The following is an 8,224-nucleotide window of genomic DNA, read 5'->3' on the forward strand; positions in this document are numbered from 1 at the left end:
TGAGATAAGATTTTGCATTTGAATAAGATGTTTCTGAGAGTGCTCTCTGTTGGTGTGTGTCGACGGGGTGAGGAAGGTACTGGCAGCAGCTGTAGGAGCCAGCTAGGGGCCTCCAGCCAGGCTGTGCAAGACGTCAGACCCAGCTGGGGCCCGGCTCCAGTCGAGGTCACGGTTTGCTGACAGCCCCCATAGCAGAAGTGCCCCTGCTTAGTCTCCAAATCACTCATGTGCCTGAAGATGATGGCACAACAAATCACTCCACACTTTTACGTGATTAACACATGTTTGCAGTTGGTTGAGGGACAGGTGTGTAGCAGATACTCAGATTGTGTGTGTGTGTGTGTGTGTGTGTGTGTGTGTGTGTGTGTGTGTGTGTGTGTGTGTGTGTGTGTGTGTGTGTGTCTGCGTGTGTGTGTGTGTGTGTGTGTGTGTGTGTGTGTGTGTGTGTGTGTGTGTGTGTGTGTGTGTGTGTGTGTGTGTGTGTGTGTGTGTGTGCGTGCGTACGTGTGTGCATGTTGAGTTGAGTTGTGTTATGTACTGTATGTGTATGTATGTGTGTGTGCACGAACACCAGATGTTCCTCCTTATCTTGCATGTCATGGATGCCTCATGCATTCAAAAATACCTGTGAATGAAAGATGTATCCACTTGTGTGTGTATAATTAAGTGCACACACAATTGTGGTCATGGGAGTGTTTGAGTGCACAGAATTATCACACAATTAACACATCTTCATTTTCATTTTCATTCCCTCCCTTTTTTTGACTCATTGTTGTCAGAGGGAAGCAGTTTTATTTTCAGCATCACATCACGGTTTCCCTTTTTCTGCTGAGAGGGTTGAGCAATTCTTGCTTTCATCATAATCGCATCATTCCAGCCTCTCTTGATATTTTCTGTATTTCATAAGACTCTGCTAGTACACAGCTAATTCCTCAGCGTTAATTTATTCATTTGTAACTCAGACTGTGTAGCCTACACATTTAACCAAATGTGTTAATCACAAATGTAACCAAATGGACAATTACAGGTACACGTGGTTACATTTGTGATTAACATAGTTAAATTGACTAGTCTTTTGAAACCTACCTGTATTTTCCAGGTGGAAGGGGTTATTATGGGTGGTGGCGGTGGTCCAGACAGGATTCCCCGCCTCTTCCCTCTGCTCAGCGGCCTCCATATTGATTTGATTAGTTGCTAATTAAAACTTGGCAGGCCAAGCTGGGCACAAAGGAGATCGCTCAATTAGCGGGGTGTCAAGGAATCTAATTCTCTCTCTCTCTCTCTCTCTCTCTCTCTCTCTCTCTCTCTCTCTCTCTCTCTCTCTCTCTCTCTCTCTTTCTCTCTCTCTCTGTTATCTGTCTGTCTCTCTCTCCTGCTCTATTGCACATCTCCATTCTGCTTAATGAGTGTAGAAGATGAGGGAGAGAGGGGGAAAGGGGGGATACCTCTCTAAGGATAAGGATCTGACTCTCTCAACAAGCTAAGAGCATCCAGCCCTGTAATCCCTGTGCTAATCTTTGCTTAAAGATGCAGTTAGTATATCTTAATGAAAGCAGTGCCAGGCACCCCTTGACCTAGAGGTGACATACTGTAGGCCAGCCACATAAGAACTATGCACAACCACTGATGATCATTGGGGTTAGATTTTGTAGCAGAGATGGATCACTTTAACCACTTACACAATACACATGGTTGACCGGAGTCCCCCGGGGGTCTATACTAGTCCTTCTCCTTCTTCCCTAGTCTACACATCAAATCTCTTCTCCCCAGAATAGTGATGCTAGGGTTCATGTGGTTAAAGATGTAATGAGCAAGTGAATCAGAATCAGAATCAGAATCAGTTTTATTGTCACATAACAGGTTTACAAGGTAAAAAAAGTGGGTGAAATTCGTTTTTGTACATCGTTCCCATCGCAACGTTAGTTTCCATAGAAAGAAGAGGGAGAAGAAGAGGGGGTGGGGGGCAAGTGGGAAGGAGATCAAAACAAGAGAGCAACAGAAGGCCAGACAAGTTATCTACATATTTACAAAGTACCTGAGATAATAAAAAACAAAAAAAAAACTAAGGTGCCTGAGCATAGCAGCAATGTATGTATACTGTGCATGTTATACTTATACTGTGCATGATATACATATGGACGTTAAGGTGCTTAGAGGAAAAGAGCACAATAAAAAAGACAAAAAAAAGTCAGTGCGTTATACATGGGATTAAGGTGCAAAAGGTCAGTGCGTGTCCACCTAGGGTGGACTGACCCTAGTATAATCCGCAAGTAGCTCCATGAGGGAGTGCAACAAAAAGTCATTTGTACCTGGTGTAGTCCACAGGTGTGTCCGAGGGGGAGCTAAGTCCAAGTCATTGTCCCTGGTATAATCCACAGGTGTGTTCAGGAAGAGCCAGAAAAGTCTGCACCGCCTGTTGTCAGGCTGCTGAACAAGGCCCATGCCTCATTCAGGCTTATGCTCCATTCAGCATTCTGACAGCAGCCGGATTAAAACTGCACCAGTACCTGGTGGTGGAACTCTTGATACTGCGGTAGAGCCCCTTGCCCGGTCGCGGTCGTTGTAGGGGTTTGAACAGTCTGTGACTTGGGTGGTGCTTGTCCTTGATGATGCGCTTGGCTTTGACCACGCACCGTTTTTTGTATAGTTCCTGGAGCGCTGGGAGCTCGATTCCCATTATCCGCTCTGCCGATCGCACTACTCGCTGTAGGCTGATCTTTTCTCGGGCAGTGCAGTTCCCGTACCAGGCCGTGACACAGCCTGTTAGGATGCCTTCAACAGAACTGTTGTAATACAGCCTGAGGATGCGATGTCCTACTCCGAGCTTCTTCAGGCGGCGGAGCCAGTACAGTCGCTGCTGAGCCTTTTTCCTCACGTGTGTGGTGTGCGTCTCCCATTTGAGGTCCTCCTCGATGTGTACTCCGAGGAACTTGAACTCGCTGACCCTTTCCACTGCAGCACCGTCGATGAGGATGGGCGCATGGTCTCTCCGCGGCCTCCTGAAGTCCACGATCAGTTCTTTGGTCTTGTCGACGTTAAGAGAGAGGTTGTTCTCCCGGCACCAGAGTGCCAGTGAGTTGATCTCCTCTCTATAGTCAGACTCGTCGTTGTTGACGATTCGGCCTATCACTGTCGTGTCGTCCGCGTACTTTATGATGGTGTTGGAGACATGTGTGGCTATGCAGTCATACGTGTACAGGGAGTAGAGGAGAGGGCTCAGCACGCATCCCTGGGGTGCTCCGGTGTTGAGGGTCAGGGGGTCGGATGTGATGCTGCCCATTCTCACCACCTGATGTCGGTTGGACAAGAAGTCCTGTATCCAGTCGCACATGCTTGGGTGTAGCCCTAGGTCTCTGAGCTTTTTGTCAAGTATTGCTGGGACAATGGTGTTGAATGCTGAGCTGTAGTCCACGAACAGCATACGTGCATATTTGTCCTTCAGCAGCTTGTTGTCCATGTGCGAGAGGACGGTGTGGAGAGCCATGGCAATAGCGTCGTCGGTGGATCTGTTTTTGCGGTATGCATACTGCCACGGATCCAGCGAGGCAGGTAGCGTGGAGCTGATGTATTCCCTCACCAGTTTCTCGAAGCACTTGCTGACGATCGGGGTGAGAGCGACAGGTCTCCAGTCGTTCAGGCATGTCACTTTGGCCTTTTTGGGAATGGGCACAATGGTTGACATTTTGAACCCTGCAGGGACCACAGCCTGGGAGAGGGAGAGGTTAAAGATGTCAGCGAAGACACCCGCCAGCTGGTCTGCACATGCCTTAAGGACCCGGCCTGGAATCCCATCAGGTCCGGCTGCCTTGTGGATGTTGACCCGTGCGAAGGCTGTACGCACTTCTCTCTCCGAGATGGTTAGAGGGTTCTCCTCTGCTGGTGCTGCTGATGGCCCCGCTTGGCTGCCGCGGTTGGGGCTGATCTCAAACCGGACGTAGAAAGTGTTCAGTTCGTTGGGGAGGGAGGCAGGCGGGTTCACCTCGCTTCTGGTTCTTGTTTTGCAGTCTGTCAAGGTGTGTACCGCCTGCCATGTGCTCCTGATGTCGCCATTGCTGAGTTTGTCTTGCATCTTTTTTGTGTAGGCCTTTTTCGCCTTCCTGATGGCGCTGTTTAGGGCCGCGCGCGTCGTGTTGCGCGTTTCCACGTCGCCAGATTTGAAACCAGCATCCCGTTCATGCAGATGTGCACGTACTCCGCTGTCCATCCATGGTTTCTGATTGGGATAGATCCGAACTGTCTTTTTTGGGACTATGTCATCTATGCACTTACTGATAAAGCCAGTGACTGAGTCTGAGAGTTCGTTGATGTTATTCCCAGCGGCGTTCTTAAACATCCCCCAGTCAGTCTGGTAGAAGCAGGATTGTAGCATAGCGTCTGTGTCCTCAGACCAGATTCGGATTTCCTTCTCAACGACCGGCTCCCTTTTTAGCCTCTGTTTGTAGGCAGGTAGCAGCTGGATGGCGTAGTGGTCAGAGCTTCCTAGCGGTGGGCGGCGGAGAGCTTTGTATCCATCCTTGAAGGGCGTGTAGCAGTGGTCAAGAATATTGTCACCACGGGTACTGCAGGTGACATGCTGGTGGAATTTGGGAAAGACCTTTTTTAAGTCTGTCCGGTTGAAGTCGCCTAGGCAGATGACTGCGCAGTCCGGGTGGCGATTTTCTTGTGCACTGATCGCCTGGTGTAATTCCCTCATAGCTGTGTCCTTATTAGCTCCAGGATGAATGTAAACAACGGCTACAATCACAATGCTGAAGTCGTGTGGTAGGTAGAAAGGACGGCAGGCTATGATTAAAAGTTCAAGGTCTGGTGAGCAGTGACTATCTAGGATTTTAACATCTTTGCACCAGTTGTTGTTGATCAAGGCACAAACTCCCCCCCCACGTAGCTTACCGCTTAGTACAGGGTCTCTGTCTTTCCTATACACGGTGAAACCAGGGGGAGTGATGGAAGAATCAGATGCTAACTCCGTTAGCCACGTCTCTGTTAGCACAACAATAGACGTGTTCCTCGTCTCGGTGTTGTATTTAACGCGCGCCAGTAAGTCGTCCATAGTGGTCACTGTTCTTGATTCACACAGAGATCTAACGTTCGCTAGCAGGATTGAAGGCAGTGCAGGTTTATATCCACGTTTTGTTGTTCTTACGAGGAGACCCGCTCTTGTCCCTCGTCGTCCTGGTCGTCTTTTTCGCCGCCACGGGTTTGTTCCAGCCGGAACAAAGGGAAGCCCTCCCCCCACCCAGCCGAGTGGAAGGTTTTCGGCAAAAAAGTGACGATATCAGACTGCATCTGCAAGAGAGCTCTGTTACAGCCTATAAGAAGAACCCTACAGACGATTTCCCCAAATTTGGGAATGGCTTAATCTTCTGTCCTCAATGTCCACTGAGAAATACTTGTGCACGGTCTGGTCTAGGACTTTGCTTCACAGAAGTTAAGAAGAAGGCTAAAGATTATGGTTTACATTTGGTTACATTTGCACACTATCAGAGTGTAGTTGTAACTAACATCAACACACAGGTGAGTTTACTGTTTGTCATTGTCTGTCATATGCTGCTGATTCATTCAGCCTATTGCTGTTGTTTTGGTTCCGAAGGCTGGGTGACAATAAATCAAGTGCAGTATTTTTGGCTATGGAATTTAAGGCTGATGTCAATCTATGTCCTTTGCATTGTGACTGCTATTGAACGTTTTGAGATGTGGCAGTGTGGCTGTTGTATTGGTTTTCTTTTGTCATAATTCCTTTCCTCTCCTCTCCTTGCCATAGAAGTGAAGTTTCTCATGCTGTTTTCTGTAACCACGTGGCTGCTGTTGTGCTCTCTCTTATACATTACATGCTGTGCAATGGATGGCTATGTTTCTTTGGAATTTACTTTACTGTAATTTCTGTGTACTTATTTATTTCGTAGCCTGCACAGGGCTCAATCAGTGATGATGATGTGTATAATTGGAGCCACTGGCTGCTCGTTGCCTACTGACCATCTTCTGGCTAAACAACCAAACTACAGTTGTCTCAGATTGAATTTACTCGTAACCCATCAAAATGGGCCTGTGACCCAAAAATGGGTCCCAACCCACTGTTTGGGAAACACTGGTCTACACAACCAACAGAGATGACAAGAACAAGAGATGGTAAATGTTGATGGATGGATCTTGTTCAAGGCATTCAAACTGTTCAATTAGTACTATTGAGCTGCTGTGGCTACTGGCGGATGCTTCCTCCCCCATGTGTCATTATCCATTGATGCTAGGTAGGCTATTATGACAAATTAAGTTATTGCACAACCAGTGTTGAACTCCTCCTTATTAGTTTATGAAGTACGCATCCTTAGGTTTTTTGAAACCACATACAGCTAAGTATTTCACGCAGATACTGTCCTTTTCGGAAAGGAAGGGTTGGTGTCGTGATTGTATGACTGGGATTATTTGTTTATTTTGTTATCAGCAGGACTTTTGTCTACTTTGCATACAAAAGGTATCAGGACTTTTAAGAAAGAGCGTGGCTGAATTGTATGAATCATAATGTCTGGCTTATTTAAAATAGGTAGTGTATCATCATACTTGCTTTCTCTATTAAAACACCATACCATACCGGTGGTCTGTCAGACTGTCATGTTTAGCTCATTGAATATGACTCACTGTATGACTAGTCGTCTGTCCCTCCCGAGTCCCCGACCAACACTCCAGTTATCCTAGACTCTTCTGCCTCCTGGCTTCCAAGCTTTGGAATGATACTGTATGTAACATGCTAATTACAGTTGCATGGTTATTTTTAATGAATTGTGAAGCGCAGATTGATTTGAAAAGTCTAGCCGAAGATAATCCCTGGAGAAAGTATTAATCTGCTAATTAAATTCAAACATCTTTGGCCAACATTGTCTCAATTATTCAGGTAAGTTTGGTAATGTTTCTATGACAGTGGACACAATGTAAACAAACACAAATTCTAAAAATAAAGCTATCAACAGGAAATGGTCTAGGTTTATGTACAATATAAGGCTGACATCCAGCTGTATTGCTCTTTTAACCCTGACTGCCCTGACGATTTTAATTCTAACCTTGCTGTTTTAAATGAGTGTCTGTCTGCCATTAAGGCCTGGTTAGCAAGTAACTTCCTCCAGTTGAATGAGGCCAAAACCGAGGTGCTCATTGTGGCCTCTGATGGTGTTGCATCCAAGGTGGCTAGTTGTATTGGGTCCCTCAAAAATAGTTCAGTTCAAGGTCCTGGTGCTCACTTTTAGGGCATGGCCAGGCACCTGAATATGTAACTGACTTGCTGGAACCATATGTGCCCAGCAGGTCCCTGAGGTCAGCAGACCAGGGTCTATTGGTCATTCCTCGTACCAGGTTAATCACCAAAGGTGACAGAGCTTTTCAGTCTGTAGCGCCTAGACTCTGGAATGCCCTCCCGCGTGGCCTGAGAGCTGCAGCTTCTGTGACTATTTTTAAGAATCAGCTAAAAACTCTATTGTTTCAACAAGCTTTCGGGTAATGTCACTGAGGTTCTCCTCCAATGCTGAAATATGTCTGCTTTTTGTTTTTGTTTTCTCTGAGATGCATTGTGTTTTTGTTCTGTTTCTTTTTCATTTGATAGTTTTTTGCTGTATTTATTTCTGTTTATGTAAAGCACTTTGTGAGTCCTCTCTGTGAAATGTGCTATACAAATAAAATGTACTTACTTACTTACTTACTGAAGCTGTGGAAAGACATTTATTGACGGTGGTATGGTCCTTCAAGCCTACATCTGCTAATGAACAACTCACAATAATGAATATACTCATGAACATTTAAGAGTTTGCATTGCATCTTCTTCTTCTCCACACACACACACACACACACACACACACACACACACACACACACACACACACACACACACACACACACACACACACACACACACACACACACACACACACACACACACACACCAGCTCTCTTAAATGTCCATAGAGCTCCATCTGGCTGTCATCATCTTCTGCCTGCTGGCAAACTGGACAGGGCCTGCATTCATTAGTCTCCTTCATACTCTTATATAATATTTACAAGCAGAGGTTTATGTGGCTGGAGAGACTGGGTCCTTCCACAGGCCAGCAATGAAGACTGGCAGGGGCCCTGCATGCAGGAGAGCTGGCTAGCTTTATACCTGATTGACTGTGGCTTTTATACCCATTCTATAAGACACCAGCGTCCCTAATGCCAAGGGTTGCCAGGTGTGGGTGCCAATGGC

This window comes from Gymnoscopelus braueri, assembly GCF_963280865.1.
Source record: "Gymnoscopelus braueri genome assembly, chromosome: 2".
NCBI lineage: Eukaryota > Metazoa > Chordata > Actinopteri > Myctophiformes > Myctophidae > Gymnoscopelus > Gymnoscopelus braueri.